This window comes from Anas platyrhynchos, chromosome 4 (assembly GCF_047663525.1).
Source record: "Anas platyrhynchos isolate ZD024472 breed Pekin duck chromosome 4, IASCAAS_PekinDuck_T2T, whole genome shotgun sequence".
Lineage (NCBI taxonomy): Eukaryota > Metazoa > Chordata > Aves > Anseriformes > Anatidae > Anas > Anas platyrhynchos.
In genome coordinates this window covers 20,078,875-20,102,818 of record NC_092590.1, presented here as the reverse complement: position 1 = coordinate 20,102,818, position 23,944 = coordinate 20,078,875, and the positions used below count along the sequence as shown (strand labels likewise).

General features: G+C 35.0%; 1 protein-coding gene and 1 long non-coding RNA gene across 4 annotated transcripts in view; both read left to right on the top strand.

Moving 5' to 3' along the window:
- Positions 1–23,944, top strand: part of SGCZ (sarcoglycan zeta) — a 444,851-nt gene that overhangs the window by 30,564 nt on the left and 390,343 nt on the right. The window lies entirely within an intron of this gene.
- The window catches only part of LOC106018836 (uncharacterized), a 71,808-nt gene that overhangs the window by 1,521 nt on the left and 46,343 nt on the right, over positions 1–23,944 (top strand). Inside the window, exon 2 of one of the 3 annotated variants that reach the window (XR_002404608.4) lies at positions 19,988–20,014. The exons of the other annotated variants lie outside the window; for them this stretch is intronic. This is a non-coding gene — a long non-coding RNA (uncharacterized lncRNA). The remainder of the gene's footprint in view (positions 1–19,987; positions 20,015–23,944) is intronic. 3 annotated transcript variants of the gene reach the window in all.

Genomic DNA, 23,944 nt, shown 5'->3' with positions numbered 1-23,944 from the left:
ATACTACATCGCTGAATAAAGGGGTCCACTTTTAAGTGATACTGATTTTCCTGGCTAAAACATTATGGAATGTGAGAAATGCTTATAGACTGACGATAATGCACATGATGAGGTTTCATATCTGTGTAAATATAAAATGCACACACGCAGCATACAGCTTGCTTTCCAGATTTCTTTTAGTATTTAAGTATGTGCAGCCAAGACATATTTGTCAATTTTAAAGTTAAATATTTTGGCAAATTATTGGTGGATGTTAGTAAAGCATTAATGTTAGATGGGTGAACTGATTCTGAAGAGCAACTAAGGAAAATAGCTCAGATAAAGTTAGTACTCTTGTCATTATTAACGTGTACTTTAGCAGCACTTACAGTATTCCCAGTGCTTACTGTAGAGATAGGAGCATTTCTTCCTTGCTTCAGAGTGATCACAAGAACTGCAGCTAACAAATGACAGTTGGGGGCAAGATATTATTTTAAATAAAAATAAAAATCAGGTATTGCTAGCTGCACATCAAATTTTAATTATAAAAAAAGTAATACCTGGAGAAAAAGAATTTAAAACAGCAAAAAGGAATCCAGAAATGTAAATGAATGGAACATACACTTCATTACTCTAATGGTAGCTTCTCTACTCATTTATAACATTCCCTCAGGGGGAAAAAAAAAAAATGTTTATGCATTTGAATGGAATTTTTGTTAATTTCCTGTCAATACTTTAAATTGATCACCAATTTCAAGCTTAGCTTCCAAAGCTAACCTGGGCTTAAAAAAAAAAAAAAAAAAAGAATTTTTTAGAGCTAGACAGGAATATTAACCAAAGGTTTCTTTACTATTATAGTACTATGAGGCATGTTGCCAAAGCACTCTATTTTTGACTACCCTAAAACAAGATTTCAGTGTAACTGTATTCTACACATTCTGCAAGTTTCCACACATTTGAAGTTATAACCCTAAATGTTAACAGTTCAGGGATCTATAGCTGCTACAGAGAATGAAATTTCCAAGATACTTTTTTTACGCAGGCTGTAGGGAAATTGTACGAAATGAGCTGAAGTGGCTCCCTCTTGCAGACCCGAGGACAGGAAGAGTGTGGATGGAAAACTACTATGTTAATTGCAAGGAGCTGAATACTCCAGGATACTATATGAACAACAGGAAATCTACTGCAAAGTTATGTTTGGATGATGACTACAGGTGGAAATGCATCAAGGAGGTTAACTTGCTTAGGTGACAAGAGGGAATCAAATTAACAGGGAATCTTCTTAGGTATAAAGCTCAACTTGAGCTACTTCCTAAGTAAATGCATAAGATGGGAGGGGAAAAGAAAAAGATGTGTAGTATCTTAATTTATTATTATGAAAAAAGCAAGATTTGCATCTTAAATTGACAAATAATTGGCTTGTTAAAAATCTCAAGAGGCTCAAATGTTAGCGTGAGAGAACTGTAACATGGAAGCTTATACCCCAAAACACGGAGAATTTTTGGACAGGACGCATTTATGTGTTTTTGACTTTGTGAACAACACAAGTTAAGACTTTGAGTCTTACAAAAACAATTTTAGAAATCCTCAGGAAGTGAAGGCACAGAACACATGAGAGCTTGTGCTGTCTTCAAATTGAAAGCAAACAAACAAAAAACATGAATAAAGTTATTCAGTTATTCTTCTATGAATGTCTGAATTGCAGAAAAAATGCTCTTAGGATTTCTAGCTTGGTTTCCCAAGTGCTGGAGGATCTTTCTTATACAATCGTCTTTCATCCAAAGCACATAGAGTAAATATGAGCCTGGTCATGATATTGGGAAAGGAGGGTGAACCAGAATATGCATAAATTTTAAAGATACTGGGATAGTATGAAACAATGGAGAAAACAAGGGGAAAAAAAGGAAATGTATTACTAATGCTGTTCGAAGGTATACATATACTCTAAAAGCTATTTTTAATTTAAATTTTTATTTAAAACTACTATTAATTATTATTATAGGAAATGAAAGCACTTAGTAAATCCCAGAAGAATAAAATTTACGTTTAAGGTTTTTGTCTAAAGAGCAATTGGACCTGGTAAGAAAGCATTTTGTTCAGGATGGGAAAAGAGTACAGATCAAATATTCTAAGTGTATGCATCCCAGGCTCCAAATGGTATGGACCACACCACCTGCAGTGATTTATGAAAAGTCATGGAGACTTGTGAAGATGCCACTGGGATACAATAAATGTACTGCTGATCAAAAAGCATGATCCTGAAAATTGCAGCACTGTGCAAGAGTCCAAACTATAAGTTCTGGTAACATACTGAAACAATGCTTTTACAAATACTCCAAGCTTACTGAGCAATAAATAGAGTAGGGAAAGAAAAAAAGAATATCAGGCAAACATAAACTTTATATCATATAATAAATAGCTGACAAAAGGAAAGCAGGAACATTTTTGATGGCAGGAATTACTAAAAAAATTGATTTGCGAAATCTCATTGAAAAGTTAATGGAAACTCGCTTGAGTAACCCAAGGACTGAAAACTGTCTGAAAGACTGCAAATGAAATATAATAATAAGCAACAACGTGTTGTACTCAGATGTGAATGGCACGAAAGATATGTAGTGGGGTCTCATGGAAATCAGGTCAATGTTTGATCTAATTTAACACTTTGATTAGTAACTAGCTAATGATATAACCAACAAGTTAATGAGTTTTTTCAGATAAAGATGTACTAGGAAGGAATAAAGTCACCAGTAAAGTCAGTTCAAAGATCTAGAGGTTAAAAATGGAACAAAATTATTTGATGTGAGAGGGCACAAGCTTTCATACGTGGTGGAAAAATCATTAAGGCATAGGTAATCTTGGATCTTTTTGTATTAAAGCACATTTAATATTGGGTTAAGAAGAAAATCATTATGTGGAAGTCCTGATCAGTGTTCTACATTTGGAAAAATGTCTGTGTGCCAGAAGAACAAAAAAAATAAAAGGAAGGTGGTGAGTGCCGTGGTGTTCTTCCCTTAGAACATGAACATGGCGTTGGCACTTCCACACTTGCTATTGTGTCCATGGTGGCTTGTGCTTTGCTTTCTGGTAGCATCTGTACTTCATGTTTTCCACCCAATTGCAGACAGCAACATAAATTGATAAAACTGATGTGAGTGGAGAAGAGGAAAAGAATCTTATTTGAGTGCATTTGCATGGATTTACAGGCTCAGACAAGAAATGTCTGCAAAGATTAAATCAGAAAAGAGGCAGTGTATCTATATTTAGCACTTTTTTTGGGGGTGGTAGTATTTTGAAACGCACTGGAATACAGCAAATGGGCTGTAGATTCTGAGTGTTACTTTGAACCTGTTACTTTAATCTTTGCTTCCCTTGCTGGCTGTTTTGGTTAACTTTATTCAAAGTCAGTATGCAATAGCAGACTGGTATGTCTTTCATAGTAACTGCTACTAGTTTTGTTTTCTTGCTTGATATGACTATTTAATGCAACATTTTGTGCTGTGGGCTAGGATTTTCTAGAGCAATTGTACTGTTCCAGCTGACAGTTACTTTTCAGGTGGTTGGATTATTCCCCCTTCTCTTGACTCATTTTCCTGCTTATGAGCCAATAGTGACTTTGATTAAGTCAATGAGGAAAAAATGCAAATTTAAAATCCAGCAATAGATTTCAGAGCTACAAAAGTTGCTCTCTTTTCCATAAAGTGAGACTATCTGGGCTGAGGCATTTAAAAATATTGAAATATATTTTATGGGGGACTTGCAGTATGTTTATTCTGCTTTGCAATGGAGTCTCATAGCTTGAAATCGTGAGGTACTGAACTGTGAAACAGAACAGTACAACTGGATGGTGTCCCCACATCGCTTGGTTGTGTTGATGGAAAGAATATCCTTTCTCATTGTGTATGTTGATTTCCAGACTCTCAACTTGAAGAAAGACACGTTAATATCAGACAAGAAGAAAAATTATGAAACACTTGGTGAGACCAATTGCGTTTATCTGTGATACTGTCAAATTCTGAGTTTGAATTCCACCCTTTGTTTTTTGACTTTGGATGCTCCATTCCTTAACTGACTGATAAGTTTAATCTGCCTTTCCTTCTATGAATTGGAAACAAGCAATAGGTTTTTCTAATATGGATGACTATCAGAAGAGTTGCTGCAACATGTGGATGCTGTGCTGGATCTGAATAACATGTATTTCATTTTGTTCAGCATAAATACAGAATTCTCAGGTTTCGTAACTTGCCTTTCAGTGGATGAAATGATACTGCAAACACCCAACAGGGAGTATGAGAGGTAGCTTGACGGAAGGACACTTTAAGCTTGTGTAAATATCCTGCTTGTTCTTAGCTTTCCATTCTGGCATATAAACTATTTTTTTTTTTTTAGATGCATGAAGTGGAATCCAATCAGTGCTTCAGTTTACAATGTCCTAAGTTTTGCTTCCATTTTGTGTATTACTTTTTGTGTTTCTGAGTACAGCGAGTACAGCATAAAACCGTCTATCTAATGTTCCATCTGATAGCTATGTAATCATTAACATGAATGCTGTGCATGGCAGCACAACTTACAATTTAATGTCTAATGTATGTGAACGTACATGCCCAGATTGCAAAATACAGGTGTCTAAACTTAGAGTAAACATCTTAAATCCACATTTAGACACACACTGATGTGCTTTTATGTATCTCAGACCTGTGAATGTTCTCAGCACAGCTGGGAATTGAAAATCTTTATTCACCTCATCGTCAACTGGTAGCTATGTATAAGCTATATTAACATTTTGTTTTTTCATCTTTTTTCTAATGGTTTCCTTTGTGTATAGATTATCTGTGTTGATATTATAAGACAATCAGTTCAAAACCTTATTTTTAGACTTAAAGGAGAAAGAAGGAGGTATATTCTTAATCTAAATCCTACTTGAAAGTGATAGTATTAAAGATCAATTTTCTGTGTTCAACTAGTTAATAAACATCCTCAAGGAAGAATTAGCTATAAATGACACTAAACCTCTTAAATTAGAGTTTGGTGTTTTATTATTAAATTATTTGGCTGATGCTCTTAGTCTGTAGATTGCATTAGCAAACGTGATAAACATTTACATTTTCACTGTGTGTGTGTATATATACAGTGTAAATCATTTCAGCACAGGGGTGTTTTAGGCACTTGGTCAAAAGTCAGTGCCATCTGTGCTGTTCCTTGAATAAACTGGAGTAGCATCAGACATCCAGAGGAGGGCACTTGTAGCCCTCCAGTTTGTCTGTTCTGACCGAATTGCTGTCTGTACTACCAACTTCTTGTGACTGGGGGGGAAGTCTTTAAAGAGTCTTATCTGAACTGAGCCAAAGTACTATTAAGCAATTATGGGCTACGCATGGCATCAGTTTGAAGATTTGCTTGCAGGTTTCTGCAATTAATTGGCATATTTATCACATAAGCTGTTATCAAAAAGCAGGAACACCTTTCAAGTGGTTTCAGAACTGCAGCTGGTGCCTGCAGAAAGCCACCCTTGTACCAGGAGAGCCAAAAGCATTTTCTGCTCAAAATTGAGTCCAGCCTATTAGGCTTGATAAATATTTAGACAATGACTTATTCTTTCCTGCTTTTCTTTGGGCACAAATGACTTGGTTTTCTTTGTGTGTTGGGGAAAAATAATTGAAAAGATCATGGAATGTTGTTTAATATAAATTAGTACTCAGGGTTTCATATGGAAAATCATTTAATATCAAAACAGTTGTATTTCCTTTTGGCTGTTAGTTTTTTGAAGTCTCCAAATAATTATACCTGTGAAACCAAAGTAGGTGTTCAAGTCTGAGAGAAGCACATAAATGGTTTGTTCATGTAGCATCACAACCATGACACTTAAGTTCTGACACATGAACACAGAATTAAAATGTAATATGAAGAGTCTGTAGTCAAGTTAGGAAGTCCAACCTAAGACAGTTTAAGAACCGCTATGTCTAATAGATTAAATGTACAACATAATGAGCCCTGATGGGGTGGGGAATTCAATGTGTGTGACTTAATGAAATGAAACTTCACCTTCACCTCAGATAGTTCCTCAAATAAGCAGGTTTGGTAGCAGAACAAACACTTTAAAAATGCCCATACTGGGTGTGGGGGGGGGGGGGAGGGAATCAGTCTCCATTATGTTGAGTAACCAAACTTGCTCTTGCAAGTTGTTTACAGTTACATTTCTCTCTTTTTTTTTAAACAAGAAAATTCATATGAAAATTTAAAGCTGAACTGACTGAGATTCTGTATCACTATGGGAAAAAAAAAAGTTCTTTTTTTCCTAAATACATTTTATGAATTAGTCTCATTGAATGGATGAATTAGTCATTTACATACTTGGCAAGTCTTTCCTCAGTTGCTGCAGTGGTGCTGTGATTATCGACTATCGTGATGTATGAGGAAAGGAATTGCTTTCAGGAAGAGACTGATAGAACTGATATAGTTTGGAGAAAAGGAAGAAGCTTTGATAAAGTCATTCTGACCTGAAAGTTTGCTTGTGTGTATTGAGCAATACTGCTTGAGAAGTAATAAAAAAAAAAAAAGCCTTCTCTGTATAAATCATGTCTTGCTTAGAGTTTTCCTCCAAGATGTCAACATAACAAACTAATTGGATAATACAAAATGCAATTTGTCAACTAGTATCATCAAATTCATTCCAGTTATCCATCTATACCATATTTCTCACCAGTACCCTCTTGAGTTCTCATTAAGTGAAATTTGATGAGCTTCAGTGATAGCAGGGTCACCTTCTCTGGTTCACAAAGAAGCTGCTGAGCAACAATATTCTACAAAGGATTACAGAACTAATCCTCTAATTTCACTCCCTCCAAAGACTGTGTTTATCTGTTCAGGCTGGCATGACAAAGAAAAATGGCAATTTCTTATTAACATATCTGTACATTACCTATGTCTCAGATAATCCTAAATTTAGACAGTTATACTTAACACTGAATGAAAAACAAGAAATAGAGGCAATTGCTGTATGCATCCTCAGGAAATAAGGCCTCAAAGATATTTGACTGATGTAAGTCTGCTCTGTTTGAGAGCATAGATGTGCTGCATTAAGCCAGCTGAGGTTTGTCTTTCTCAGATTCAAATTCTACATGTGAAAAGTATAGAGAAAAAGTTGCAAAAAAGCTATATGCAAAATCTTGGGTTTGTCTTTCCTGTAAGAAGATAGGGATAAATTACAAGCTTTTTCCGTGCACATTAGTGATAGATGCCTTACTGTTGTGAAAACCCATGTAATACCACACCTTAATCTTTTTAAATAACAGTAAAGAAGCTATGCTTTTGAAAGCATTGGGCAAATCTACATTAATATGAACCTAGTGGTCAATTTTCTTTTTTTTTGTTGTTGTTAAATTTATCACAACTACCCTTGATTGGTGTCTATAGAACTGGGAGCACTTGATGTAGAGCAACCAGAGGATGTTTAGAATACTGATTATATGTTCCTTCTTGGTGCTTGTGAAAGGTGTAAAATAGCTCCACTAGATTGCCACTAGTACAAAGTGGGGATTGCTCCACTAGTACAAAGGCTACTGTTGTAATTATTATTAAAATTTTCCATTTGTGAATGGCTGTTGGTTAGTCTCCTGGCATTGGATGGACAAGAACATTAAAAATAGAAGAGAAAAAGTCCTATATGCCCTTTATGATGGAAAGTAGGGATCTAACCAAAACGTTTCAATATTCTCAGACATTCATTAGTGGCAGACTCATGACTGAATCTTTGAAGAAAGTACAAGTCTACTCTTGGTACATAATACGTATAATGAGTAGAGCTGGTACTAATTATTATATTGTACAGCTCTGGTTCTTCATCTTGTTAGTACTTCTCTGCTTGAAAGTGGTTTGAATTTTCAGCACAGGCTAATATTTGAATAAAAATACTACATGTGCTTAAGTATTTGATGAACTTCTGAGACTGGATAAATGTTTTTTTTAAAGATTAAAATATAGAGGGGGGGGAAATATTGCAGAGAGGCTAGCCTGCAATGCATGGTATTCAGTCAGATGCAGTAGTAAAGAATTCAGAAAGCTATTTTAGTCTATAGAGGCTTGATACAAGATCGGATAGTAAGACTTAATTCCTGAAATTTTGTAAGTAGCAATGAATGAGGAATGGTGAGGAAAAGGAAGCAACATTGCTTGTGAAAAGAGAATATTTGTTGCAATTATGAGCATCCTGGACAGAGAGTGCTTGTCTTAATCTCTGATGCCATGCATCTGCTCTCTGTCATTAAAAATTTATGCACAAAACCTATTTCCTGAATTATTGTCACGTGCTCAAAAATATTATTTATGATGTAATAACTTGTCTTATTCCCTAAAACTGCTTCTGATCCTCACCTGGACTAAGAGACTTCTATTCCTTCCTGCACTTAAATTAGAATAGCCAGAAGAATTTTACAGCCAGTTGGGTCACTATCTATAGAGCATGCAAACCAAAAAACCTACCAAAAAACCCCACACACAACAAAAACCAAAACACTCCATGTGCAGTACTAAATATCAAACTCCTGAACTATAGAATATTTATTTTATTGTTTTAATAATGTTCTATAACTCATTCTGTTGAGTAGACATTTCCTTAACTAATGTAAGCTGTATCTTCTCAACACCCATGGATTTTTTTTCTTCTCTACTATCACTTAGGCATATTGATTCAATGAATGTTATCTACTACTTTAGCAGCAAAACTGATGTGCACAAGGAGGTCTTTGTTGGTTTAATCTTTTTGGAGTCTATCACTAGTCACTGCCAACTCTAATAAATTTGTTCTTCCATCACATGTGTACCCTAGGCACTGACTGTTTTCTTTCATGAGTTCGCTCTTGTAGCATAGTTGTTGTCTTATTAATTTGACCTCGCTCTCTTTCCACTAGCTTTATCTCTGCTTGTCTCTCAAACAAGAAACGCATCATGATTTCACTTTGAATCTTGATTACTCTGTATGTCCATCCTTTCCTGTACAATTTCTCCACTTCCAGTGTTTCCTGCTCTACTTATATGATTTTCATTTTTTGCCTTTCAATCAGGCTTTAAAATTAATTCTACTAAGAGCTTAGTAGCAAATTCTCACTAGAATTACTACTGACTAAACCCTACTTCACTTTCTTCAACATCAACATTTCTTATCTGCTGGTTCTGGTTCTGATAATTAAGCGATTACCTCTGAGCATCAAGTTCACTCCTGTTTTGCTTGTCTGCTCACTGCTCAGATTTTCTTTTCTCTCTTAGTAAAGTGGTTTGAAGAAAATGACTTGTGTAGAGCTGGTGAAAATAGAATAACAAAAACTTACAGACGTGGAATATTTTCCACAAGGAGACTCTGAAAAATTTTTCCCTACAGCCTACACAAAGCAGGTCCAGTTTACATCAGTTGGCTCAGCTGATTCTTACGATATATCCAAGGATACAAATTGCACAGCCTCCTTGGGCTATCTGTTTCAGTGTCTGACTGTCCTCTGTGTGGACTACTTTCTAGCTTCTGCAAAGCTGCCTCTACCCTGCTGGCCCTCAACTTGTTACAATACTCCCTTCCAAGGAGAAACTTTGTCATATAGTTGCCAGGATTTGGTACTGTAGCAGAGTTTGCTCTCTCCTGTTGTCCAGGTATCATCTACCTGTAATCTAATGAGATTCATTACTGGAAAGAAACTTTATCCTTTAACTGAAGTTTGCCACTCTTATAAATACATGCAATTTGAAGGTAACTTTGTCTCTCTACATTTGCTTGAGAAATTAAATAAAAAAAATATATTTATTTTAGAAACAAAGCTTGCATACAAAACCTTTTAACTAAGCTCATAATTATAAAATAAAAGGAAAAAAGTAACATAAACTGTCCTGATTGTATTCCCTGTATCACCTGACAGGTGTCAGCTCAATGTTTTTGGCAAATACAGTAGTGGCATAATAATGATCTCAATGTTGTTCAACTTTCCCTGTGTATATATTGTTTTGGGCATTCAGCAGTTGTCTTCATTGCCACCAAAGCGAAGAATGTGACAGTTGCATTTTTAGATGTTGAAGCACTAATTTTCTGATATCCAGATGTGTATTACAGACAGCTCTTGTTGAAGTCAATATTGATTTGTCCAAATTACCTAAATACCTCTTAGTAAGAATAAAATAGAGAGCTCAGAGGAATGTGGGAGACTATGTGTGACTGAATATGACAGCATTTTATTTTTGTTGATAAAATTATCTGAAAATTCAGTAATCATTAGTTAAATAACGTATCCTATATCTGAAACCATTTGCAGTGGGTCATGCTGTCTCCAAGAGTTGTAACAACTAGAATTATTCAGCTTCCAGTTCTATAACCATGGGTGAATAGATGGGTACCGAATCTACGTTACTACTGTATGAAAAAAATGCTGCTTCCTAATATGTTTAAATACAGCCTTTGGAACTGAAAACTGAGCTCTAATTTAAGATTTCCACAGGGCAGATCTGTGTACATACACAGTCTGGAAACATCAAAGGAGAAAGTACAGAAAAAAATACCAGATAATCTGCTGACCAGGATATCCTTACATCTTCTTACTTAAGTCTGAAACAATATTAGTTTGACTCTTTTTCTTTAACTCAAAGAGTAATAAAGCTAAAAAAAAAAAATAAATCATTTGATCAATTGGCTTCTTTCAAACATCTTAGTCCTACTTAGTCTTTTTCTGTGATAATGTTTTCTTTACAAAGACTCCAAGTGATTAATACTACCTGTCCTGATAATAGAGCTAAGAAGTAAGACTTCATTTTTGATAGCTGCCTAGCACCTGCTAGAGTAGACAAACATGTGCAAGTAGCAAGATAACTTTGGAAGCAATTTGTGAAAGTAGAGTAGTTCTCCCCTTTTCTGTTTTGCTTGATTTGTAGCAGATACCAGGTTTGAACTTGAATAGTGCAATTTCTTGTTTACATTCGGCTATTCTGTGCTTTCCTTTTTGCTCAAAGTGGTCCTGGGGAATGTTCAGAGCATTCAGGTGTCTTTCTGCCATCTGCTTCTTGTCAAAAAGTTACTGATCTGCCTGCCAGGTAGGAAAGACTATCCCTCAATCTGTCACTTGATGCTGGCATTTGGAGTTCAGGAGAAGGTTTATCCAATTCCGTGGTCTTTTAAAATCTACTTCAGGTTTATGTGTGTGTGTGTGATATATGTGTGTACATGTATACACACTATTTAATAGGATTTACGAAGACTTAAAAAAAAACCAAACAAACAAAAAAACAACAACAACAAAAAAAAAACAACCACCCCTGTCTCGATTAGCTATAGTTTCACTTGGGCTCAATTTTTGTTGTAATCTTATTATGTTAGTTACTAACTAATGCTTCCACCTTGGTAGAAAACATGGTCACTGAGAAAAATAATGAAGTAGTGTAGACATTTCAAATCATATTTAATAGCATAATTCATTCTTGTCTTAGTGCTTTTCTTTAAAGAATCTCAAAGTTTCAGTTTTGAAAGGTAAGTAAAAAGACACATGCAATGCTTCTAAAGACTCAGACGCTGCTACCTCAAAGTAGCCTAGTGGTCTACCACATTTTCTATTTCCCAGCTCTGACTCACTTCCCCATTTTGCTCAGAATAAATTAGCTGAAGCTTAATAAAAGTGATTTCATTTTTCTTATGAACACTTCTTTGATTTATATACTTCTGTATTAAAGTTGACATGGTATCATATTTTTCCCCGATTCTTTCTTCTTTTGAGTTCCTTCCCTTTACCTTTAGGGAATAGCCATGGAATCCCTAAAGATCACTGAATAAGCTCAAAGATATCACCTCGGTTGGTACATAAACTAAGTTTTATGCTGACCCAGAAGAGGTAGTGATGCTTATTAAATAACTTCCAGACAGAACCTGGGGCTTTGGAGATCTTTCAACTTATTTTGACAGTCTCCCTTTGATGTCCTGGACCTGTTGAGATCCCATGTTAGCCTTGCTGTAGGCAGTTATTGCGGCAGTTTGGTAAAGCTTGCCAGCAGATGTTTTTGGCATGTTTACAGTAATGTGCGTATCAATAAATACAAGTCAGTATATGGCCTAAGTTTAAATGCATGTTTCCTGTTGTTGTCTTCTGTATTCTTACTCCTTTGGAGAGCACATTGTGGATTATATCATTATCAAAGCTGAAAAATCTTGGACTCTCAACAAGATATTTTGGTTTTAGTAGGCCATGTCTCCTTTACTGTATACAATATATAGGCATAAATATTCAGTATTTCTAACCTAATTGTGTCAAACATACCTTTAGCTAACATATAAACAGCAGAATGATGTTGCGATACAGATGATTCAGAAGAAAACTTATCCCCTGAAAATGGCAGCTGCCTTCTGAAAATGGTCTTTTTAAATACTGAAAAAAAAAAAAAAAACATTCAATGTGCACTTGTAGAGCAGATGGGGTTGAAGTGAAGGCAGCTTTAGCAGGGTTGGGAACCAGAACCTTGCAGATTCCACATTTTGAAAAAAGGTAGCGCAATGAGCAGCTGACAGTCTGGATTATCATTGTAGTATAAAGCAGCAAAAATAATTGTTTTTATTCTCATCCTTGTACAAGAAACAGGGCTAAAAAAGATAATCCCAAAAGAATATCTCTATAGATGTGAGCTGCATCTGTCAAAAATTTGAAGTAGCATTTTTATTCCTTACCTAATTACTTTCTTAAATTTTGCTTCAGTAACTTAGAACTGTTTAACTCTTCTCAGCTCAATTGCTGAGATTTACATTAAAATATCACTCGTTTCATAACCAATATTCATTGTAGTCAATTTATATGGGATTATTTTCTATGAAAGAGCAAGAGTTTGGTCTTTTTTTTTGCCCATTTCCTGTAGGTACCTTGGATATAACAGAACTGGAGTGCCCTGGCAAACAAAATTAAATTTGTTTTAATCTGTTAATTTTCTTGTGAAAAGAATGAAAAACTAAACAGATTAAATAGAAGATGATTTCTATGCCTTGACTGAACTAGAATTTATCAGTATGCCCATGAGACCTCAGAGAGCAGTAATGAGATAGCCATTACCACAAACCATGAAAGTTCAAACTTCACTTTGGTGTGCTTCCTAACTTCTCAGTGTGTAACCGTATAATCTTTAAGTTATGCTTAAGTATTTCTCAGTGGATACGGGAAGTGGGGTTTGTTTTATGAAGTGTATGGGAGAAAGGTGAGAATATAGGCAAGTGTATGCGTCTATGCTACTACAGACACGTATGTTCTGTACTATGGAAACAAAATAAATGAGCAACTTCATCCAGAAATCTGATGGAGATCTGTGTGATATCTATGATTCTTGAAGCTTAATCACTTAGTCCAAAACACCACACCTTTTGCTCTGGTAAACTCTCATTAAACATTCTTTTTGCCTTTCCTCAGCAGTCTGCTGTAGGGTCAGTGCATAGATGACTGCATTCAAACTTTTCCCGCTAAACAGGGCTTGTTTGACTTGGTTCTTAAAATTATTATGGAGGTGATTTTTACATGTTTCCAGGTATCAAAATAGGACAGATTTTTTTGTAAACTCCATAAATGTTAGCATTTACAAAGCGTGCAAATAAACCATGTACATCTTTATTTTCCTTGAAAATTAGCAGAATTCTTAATTGAATATTTTATTATTTATGTAGCATATAATGGAATTTAGAGAAGCTTCATCTGCCTCACAGTTATTACAATTTGGCATAATCATTTCTTCCAAACTTCTAGCTTCTTGCAAATTAATATTCTGGAGTAGTATGTGATTTATTTAATTACATAAGCATTAAAAAATAAATAAACTGACACACATTGGGACAAAAAATAATTTCAAAATCATTATGTTCTCAAGTAGAAAATTTGAACTTTTGATAACAGAAGTATATGAGCACTGAGTGTTTTAAGGTAACATGGGCAGATCATACAGATGATTATGTCCATCTGTATCATCTACGGATATGTTGATTTTCAAGAAAAAGTGTATATTTGGTAACCTAAATATATCACCAATCTTACTTCATTCTTGCTAGGCTTAGAAATGAGAACCTTTTGAACAATCAATTTTGCTCTTTAGTAATAGTGAAAAGTAAAGCCTAGAGCTATTTGAGCATACACACATAGCATATGATATGAAAATTCTAACCCAGATTTCCTCAACACTTGCATGTTAACCTCCTTTATGAAGTAAGGAGTCAAAATTTCTGCACTCAGTATATTTTTTCTTAAATGTAACAGTTGGAGATAACAACAGGGACACCTCTGTAGTGCACCTGATTTTCTTGTTTTCATATAATTTGCAGGGATTTAAATAGGAAACAAAAGAGAAGGGCTGCTGTGGAAGTATGAAGGCTAATAGAGTGAGCAAGAAGATGAGAGTAGATAGTAAGGAAAAAATATATATTAAACTGAAGTGAAGAGTGAAAAAGGATTTTCTGATAAGGCTGGAATGTGAAATATCTGACAAGGACACAAAATGATACATTACAAGTGACAGACATTTGAGAAAGAAATTGAGCTGGAACTGTAAGCTAACACTGACCTACTTTTTCATGCATGTAAATATCCTAATAGGAAATTAAGATGGCATTTTCTCTGCATGACAACTCTAACAAAACTTTATTATTATTAGAAACAATTTGTCACCTCAGAGCTGTTGTTATCAGTATTTAAGTAAATCAATCAAAGCTGCTGTTTTTTTCCCCAGGTAGGTCTCAAGTTTGGGAGTAGCAAAAGTCTTTTTCTAGTTTTAATAAAGCAAACAAACCAAAGGAGGAATAATAAAATGCATCTCAAAAAGATGTTATTTATTTCACTGTAATTTGTCACTGGCATGCTTTCTAGTCAAACAAAAGCACATCATGGGAAATGATTGCTTCATGTTATAAAATACCCAAGTGTAGTTAATATTACAGATTTCACATCAGGAAATATGACTTTATTTGGAGTCATACTTGCAGGAGAAGTGAAATATAGTTATAAAATATGCATAGTGTGGATTACAAGTATGATTTGCCCTATAAATCTTCTGCTACTTCTTCATTTAGACATAACCTCAGGGATCTGAGGCAGAGAAGGGAAAAGAGAAGCTTGATAGTACTAATTAGGAGAACGAAGCTGATGGGAGAAATTGGATGAAAGACAGAAAGGAGAATGTGATAGAACAGGGGTTATGAAGGTGAAGCTGGAGACAAAGGTGAGGTGCAAGGGAGGAATACTGGCAGTCATGGTTAAAGGAGTTAGAGCACAGAGAAACAGTTGTGAGGAGGTCTTGAGCAGAGCCTGGTAAAAATGAGACGGGCTGAGACGTATTCAGGTGAAAGAACAAAAGTTTAAATCATGAGATTTGAGGACACCAATTCTGACTGCTCTGGGGAACACCACCAATAGGTGGTATGAAAGCTCATGCATTCTTGCTGTTTTCCATCTATCTTTGAAACCTGTGTATGAGTGTTTCTCACTCCACTTCCTGTGCTAGTTCATGGTGATAGCTTGCTGTTCCTACAGAATCCATCCTGTGTTTACACAACAGGAAGTTCTGAAATGCATTTTAATACTTCTGGTGCCAAACTCTGCAGACATCTCAAAAATTTTCTAGATGGAAATGATTTCAGGTTTTAAATTGCAAATGAGGCAAGCTTTGCGCTGACAGCGTTGATTTATAGCATCTTTCACGTTTTGAGTGGCTGGTTTTGCAGCTTTACCATTTTTCAAAGTTTCTGTGTGTCAGCCGATGTCAGTATACATTCAATATGTGCAACAATTTTGCATGGTTGATTATCCAAATATCTGTAGATTCTGCTGCTTAGTGGAAGGCTGCTGTAAAACCATTTATGTTCTGATCCTGCTCCAAATATTTAGTGCCTTTAAAACCCAGATCCAAAGCTCCTTAGGATTCATCTCCACCCCATAACTTCCTTCAGCATTTGAGTTCATTCTTTGCTGTAGGTGTTCACCAGTATAAGATAAACCAAGATTTTAATCTAATAGGTCAATAAATAAAACTTCTATGAAATACTGACATGGCATTAGAGAGAGGCAGTCATCAGGAATACAAATAAGCTACTCACTGGTTGAATTGCCACTTTCCCTGCTATGGGAGAAGAGCATCTGCCAAGTGCTAAGACTGTTGATTATTGATGTTAAAGGCTGAATGCCCTCTATCAGGGCCATGCTTCAGTTGGTAGCTGGGGACTGGTACTGATTGAGAAAAGGAGGGGGGGAAAAAAGGTAATCAAAGTGTACTTGGTATGTGCAATAATGGTGGAGATAAGAGGTCTGTTTCTGTTGCTGAAGTCAGTAGGGATTTGCTACTATCTTCCACACAGGGCCTCTGGCACAGTAGGAACAGTTCTGTTCATGGATCTGGCCAGCATGTCTCCACATTAGACATTAAGCACTCTAACTATTTGAAAGAGAAACAAAGCCACTTAATATTGTTTTAGAGGATCCCCACCTGTTATAGTGTAATAATTCTGCAACCATTGAAACTTTCAGCCATCAGTAGGGGAAAACATTGACTTTTCTGTTCCCTAGGGACTTATCTATGATGGCAATTAAAGACTTCCTATTAACCACATGCTAAGTGTATCTGCTTTTCTCTCTAAGTGATATTAGTGATGGATATTAGCCAGTATTTTTACAGTATTTTGCAGTTCTGCAAAAATCTTCAGTATCAGGTCTGAAGTCACCAGGTTAAATTTTCTACAGATCTACTTTACTATTGATATACTTCTTAAACTCTTTTTTATTATTTTTTCAATGAAAATGAAAAAAGGTACAAAATCAATCACAAATTTCCAACTCTATTCCTATAAAACTTGACTCCCAGTTTCTCAGGCAACTCTCAGGCTGCTAATCTAAACAAATTCAAAATCATAAAATCATGTTTTGGTTTTTAGTTTTCTTTCAGAAGATTAGTGTGGCTTTAATTGCAGCTAAAATGCATCTCTATTTTATATTTTCCACCTTAGTGACAACTTTGTAGTCTATATTCAAATATATTCTCTCTGTATAGTTGTATATATTTATTGATATGATTCTATCCTTACAGCATCTTCTATCATTTTAAATTATAAATTAGAGATTTTTCTTTAGATTTTAATTACGTAGAAGCTAGCTTGCAAGAGGAATTAGGAGAGACCCACCTGGTAGCAAAATAAATTGCGTACTCTGGATCCTCCTGGCACAGTCTAAGGCTGCCGGTTCCTAATTTCACATCCAAGATTCCAATCCCAGAGGCAGAAAGTTCAGTTTACTCTGGACTGGAAAGAATCCCTGCTCTGTGTCCCGTGAGTAGAAAGACAAGCACAGTTCATCTTTCTGATGGGCACTCCCTTATGGGAGAAAGATTGTATCTTCCGGAAGAGCTTTAGCAGTTATTAGGTCACTGGTTTTGTGGAGGTCATGCCTGCTCCTTCATGTTGCAGCTGATAGAAGTAGAAAATAAAAATAAAATAAAAATTAGTCTTTAAAGCTCTTATCATCTCCAGTAGCTTTTTATGTGGTTCCCCCATCTTCCTTTTAGTCTTCTTAGTGTATGTGTGTATCATTTTTGCTGAAGGAAGAGAGATACAAAACTATAAAGATAACAGACTTTATTTCCTGCAGTTCCTGCTTAAGATGAATGACCTTCTTGCTACTTAAAGTTAACATCAATCAGGTAAAGAGGAAAACTTCATTACAATCCTTTTTGAGAAGAGCTGTTAATTTAGTCTAGTTGAATACATTCATTTTTCATGCTTTCTAAGCTATATTGGTGATCTAATCATAATCTGGACACACTAAAGACCTGGAAATATTTCTGCCAATGCCTGTCTATAATGTCTTCACATCCTGACATAATTGTGTACAGGCTTCTACATGCAGGGTGAATAAGTGTGATGGTTTCTGCTGCTTAAAAAAAAAGTAAATTTTTATCAGCTTTGTATAATTGCATTTTTCACAGCACTGTCAACTGGGAAGAGTCTTTGACAAATCAGTAGTGCTCAGATTAAGCTTAAGATCTGGTACATCAACAAAATGGGCAACTCTTATCTGAATAAGGGAAAATAATCAGATTAAGCAGGAAGGTACTGTGGCAGTTTACTATGATAATTAGTGTTATAAGTATGCATAGAAACACATTGTTTGCCTTTGCAGTGACCAGCCTGACAGCACTGGAACAACTATAGATTTTCAGCTTCTGCTTATTCCACTGTTGTTGTTGCTAAAAGTCGGATACATAATTTGCATTTTGTTGCGTTATTATTTCTTTGTAAACCTCAGAAAAAAAAAATACAATTTCCATCTATAAATAGATCGTGGAAACTGGAAAAGCTCCCATTCAATGTGTATATGGGAAAGAGGTGAAATAATTTAGTGTCATGGCTATTACTCATAGGCCCCCCTGTGAAAGATGGAGAAAGGAGGGGCAGCACTGGAACACCCAGATCATGTTAAAATTGTAGAATCATATAAAATATGATTGCCAAAAGAAAGATTTTTTTCAATTGGAAACTAGACAACTATTTCAAAGATGACAATCATTTTATGGACACTGATTAGCCTTCCATGTTGATTGAAACATGTATGACAAATCACACATGCATATTCTTTTAATGTATGAAGATTTACTTGATAGTGTTATCAATGTTCTTCTGTCAGATATACATTTATCGAAGAAGAAATGGGTAATGGAAAATTGTGTTAAGTGCCCCCTCTGTTAACAACCAGCTTTATCATGATTGAAGACCACGACAGCGAACAGACTTACACATTCTTATGGCCTTTCTAACCCAACTGCAATTGCAGTGGTAAAGCCAAGTGAACACAAGTATTAAAGGTTACTTTTCTGTAGTTAAGATCACTAAAGACCATACATGTGATACTTTAAAAATTAGCTATATAAAAATAAGTAAGTTGAGGAATCAGTATGCTTTACGTGGAAATAAGGGAAGCTATTGATGATGATGTACAAATATATATTTTTTTTAACCTTTAGCAAATGTTCAGAACTGCTTGTTCCACATGTGCTTTTGTGATCTAACTTTAGGATGGAGAAGTTATTTTTAAATTCAGATCTAATAGGCTTGCAAAATCATCTACTGCAACAAAAACTGCACAGGTTAAAAAAATCAGAAAATGCCTGGAGACTATCTTGCATCTTATGACTTAAAGCAAACCAATGGCTTGGTTCAGGTCAGATTTTCTAAGACAATCTAACATATTTTAAAATACATATCTTATTATGTTTCAGATTGTTTTTAATATCTTGAATGTTTTGGGTTCAGGTTCCTCATTTAACTGACCATGGTAGTGTGTGGCTTCACCCTGAAGCAGTGAAGCAAACTAACAAGTGGAATGAGATAACTGAACTTCCTTAATAAGAAAAGTAAAGAGGGTCTGCATACACCTATACCGGTGACCTAATACTCAGAAATACACCATATACTTCTCAGCTCAAATTATTTCATTACATTTCTACTGTGGATTGGACTGGACGGGTTTCCAAGAAATTTAGAAACGGTGATACAAGTCATTTTGGGAGGAAGGGGGGGGTGGAAGTCACACAAAATGAAAAATCTGTTCTTTAAAAAGAACGTTGAATTTTGTGTTTTTACTGAAACAATTATCACACCTTCCTCAGGAGTTTCATCAAACATGTTGAGAATGGAACACCAAATGTATGTATTTGTCATACACGTCAGCTAACCATTTGCAAGCTATCCCTAGAAGACGTTTTAGGGTGTTAGACATGCAAGGTGTTGCACATAAGTCAGGACAATCCCAAACAGGAGTACAGTCTAGGAGAAAAACTCATTGAGAGCAACCCTCTGGAGGAGGGCTTGGGGGTTCTGATAAATGAAAGGTTTGACGCAAACCAGCAATGTGTGCTTGCAGCCCAGAAGGCCAACTGCATCCCAGGCTACATCACAGAGTAGAACAGTCTCTTCCAACCTGAGCGTTTCTATGATTTTACTTAACTTAAAAAAATTCTATTTTGTAATTTCATTTTCCTTTTGTGGCAGGTACTACAAGAAAAGAGCTTCAAGCAGGTTTGTTTGAAGTATTTTAGTATTCTTTTGTACAATTCATTTAAGTATATATAATTATAAGCAGCCTTCTATTTAATTTCATCTAAGCAATCTGTTGGAGTTACCTTATTATCTCAGAAACACCTAGAGATGAAAAAAAAAAAAGAGGTTCACTATTTTATAAACATCTTAAGGTTTTAGATGAGTTCTTTTCTTTCAAAAAGAATAGTGAACATTTCCTGCAGTTCCTTTTTTTGAAATTGTTCTTCATTTTTCCTTAATTTTGGAGAAACTTTAAAAGTAGAATACTTATTCCACAACTTTCACATAGACCTTAAAAATACTGAGATGTCAGCTTTAAGAACTTATTTAAAAAGACAGTTCTCTTGCCATAATGAAGTGCACAGATACTCATATCCTTTATGCTTCTCTCCAGTCTTTCCAGAGTATGAAAAAATCATCCTGTATAAAACTGTACAAGAGCTCTTTCTCCAAGTACATGTTTATACTGGATATATAATGGAAAATCTGAAAATACTTAGAAAAAATATTAATAGGCTACATATGTTTTCAGCACTTGAAAGCCAAACTGTGGTTGTTGGCTTACAGACTGTTACAAATTTCTAAATTAGGAAAACCTAAAGATATTGTATTTCTGACTTCGTTTCCTGTCTAGCAGCTTTTTTTCATCCATCTGCTTTGTTCTGTGTTGTACTAAGAGCAGAAACTTTACATTCATTTAATGTAATACATGTGCAGAAGAGATTCCAATGCTTTGAAAACCTCTGGGTTTTAAGAGCAATATAGTTTTATATATACTAATAAAAAATTATTAATACAAAATTTTGAAAATAATTGGTAGTAAAAGGTCTTATCAGAAAAACTTTTTCCTTATACTTTGAACAGATCGTTTCTGCTTCATAATTTTGGGAGAGGGATAAAGAGTCTGTTCATTTGTTTACCTTAATATTATGAAAATCAGAATTACATACTTCTTTACTTGTCACCTTCTGAACCTACTCTGAAATGAAGTTGGTCTATGAAAGTTTTCACTAGAGAAAAATATTTCAGTTTTGAACCACATACTGTGTCAAATCAGGGACTACATTAAATTAATGCTAGCATCAAGTATCTCTTGAGACTTAGTCCTACTTCTCTGTAGTTGATATTTTTACCACATTTTTTTTGTCACTGACTTAAACCAACACAATGACTATAGATGCAAGACTTCAGTAACTGTTTACATTCACTTTGGTTCTTTTGAATTTACATTTGTAATAAGCAGTAAGAACTAAAAGATTAAACCCACTCTTTAACAAGTATATTGTATATCTGTTTTTACCTAGTATGTAGTTGCCTGTAAATTACAATTTCAATAATGCATTCTCCAGTGTGGCCACAAGAACCGTACTGCATGACTGATGGTTCTGAAGTAAGTTACAGTTTAAGCAGAAAATAGCTGTATTTTTTTCTGCGTTAAACTAGTGAATTTCAACAAATATCCTTAATTCTTGGGAAAGCTATGGATGCACTTAGACTGGAGGTAGAGGGGTGAGGGAAGTGTTCTTTTTTCTTCAGTTCTTCCCATCTGTGAGATGATTTTGCTCTCTTGCAGGGCCTAAATGATAGTTGAAAGAGGCTCAGGAACAGGTTAACTGAAAATAGTAGTATAAGGTAGGGGCAGCAAGAAATAACAGAAGACTGAGGAAGAAAAAAATTGAAAGAAAAGGACAAAAAAAAATGGATTAGAATGAAAACATAGGTGTCAGGAGGAGAGGAGAAAGCAACCAAAAAATAAAGAAAGGAATAATAAAATCAGAGTAAAAATAATACTTGATATTAGATCTTTTCCATCCATTCCACTTGGTTTGAAATATTTCATATAGCTCTTCATCTTACATAGTAAAACAAACAAACAAAAAAAACACAACAGTGACAAAAAATAAAAGATGTAAAGCAATAAAGAGAAATTATGGTTATGAAATATTCATATAGAATTTGTGTAAAACACTGCTTTTACAGGTAAAAATTACTTGTTTCCATTTGGGATTGTCATAATTCCGCTTGGTATTTTTGTCACATGTCCATGGCAAAAAAATAATTTCATAACAATCTTGTTTAATCAATTAAAATGTTTAAAATGAAACATTTTAATATTAATTATAATTACATAATAAAGGCTTAGTATTTTAAAGCATCTAAGCAAGAAGTTATGTTTGTAATCTGGATATGTGGAAGAGAAACTTGCATCTGAATTATATATCAGATGATTGGAAGCACCTTGTTTTCTGTACTCCGATAAATTTAGGCTTGCAAAATTGATGAGCTATTTAGTTCTCCCAAAATAGTCTGGATCTTGATCTTGTTCGGATGGAAGTCACTTTCTGACTCGTGTTTCTGTTTTGTTCCCCTTGTATGTGTGCTAGAAAATAACATTTTCCACATCCATGTTTCTTTTTTGACAGCCTGGCTCCCCATCACTTTCAGCATTTACCTTTTTATTCCTTTCCTTTTCTTGCTTCCTGCTTATATTTGGTCTCTTCTCATTCCATATTCAAATATGTTCCAACATCATTAATTTTGTTGTGATGTAGAACCCAGAATCAGGCTAGATGAACACAGATGCAATGGCCATCCCTGATTGGCCTAAATGGATCAGCTGTTTGTGGGAGTGAAACAATGTGGAAGGTCATCAACTGATGCAAAAGCTGTTTCTGAAAAAAATAAAATAAAATCATGTTTCTGAAATATCAGTTTATGGAGATGAAATCTTAACATTCTATGAATTTTTAAATATTTGGTAATAGTGACAAGATTATCAATTAGCAAGGAAATCAGCCTAACTGTCAGGTGCTTCAGCATGTTTTCTTCTGAGCTGTGAGTTATGAGGATTTCTCCAAGGACATAAGAGGCAAGTTTATAAAGTGGAAAAATAAATAAATAAATAATGCTATCCATGTAGATAAACAATGTGTAGACTTACAGGTAAATATTTAAAGGGCAAAAAGAAATGTATGAGTCTGACATATTTCTACAACTCAAAACTGATCAATTATTTTCTTTACCAAAAACAAGAAACTGCTGTAGGTTTTGAGCAGTAATTAAAAATAAACAAAACACACATTTCTTAAGGTTGTATAATCCAACAACTGTGTGAGAATACCTTTCTCAAAGTCTTAGTCTTGGTGAATTGGTGATGCTGTGGTGTGTGACTGGTTGGACTGACCCACCTTCTTAAATCAGACCCCTGAGGCTGGCCATTCTGTAAGCAGGCTGCCTGAATGAAGGGTAGAGCTCTGCACAGTGTTTGAGGTGGGGATCTTCTCAAACCACTTTGTAGGGAAGAAGCGATTAAGTTTATATCTGAACAAGGAATCGAGTGTGCCCTAATAGGTTACCAAATTTTGGCTATCTTGCAAGATTATAGTTTTCTACTTCATAAAGAAGTACCAAAGGCCAAAAAGTTCCTTTTTCCTTCAAATGAATTATATAAAGTCTGGTACCTTACAAAAAGGCAGATTTGATTTCAATTTGGAATTAACATGAGGGCACTTAAAAGATAAGAGGAACTGCTCAGAAGCTTAATCCTGAATATTTCACTCAAAATGTTGACACTTTAAAAAAAAAAAAAAAAAAAAAGACATTTACATGTCTCAAGAAAGAACAGATTTAGTAGTTAAAAATACTCCCTCTATTCTTTCATGAGATGAATGGTGGGATAGGAAGCTGGTCTACGCACTGTTAAGTTGCACTGATTGTTTAAAACATTTTTTTTATGATCTAATGTTGAACCTGGCTGCATCTGTCATAGTGGAGCACTCTACAGACAGTTAAAATAATACAATCCAAATTCACTACCTGTGCTGTTCAGGTACAAGGTTTTCCATCCTTGTAGCAAAGGGGTAAAAGGTGAAATCTTATTCTGCCTCTTGAAGCTGTGAGGTGGTTCCC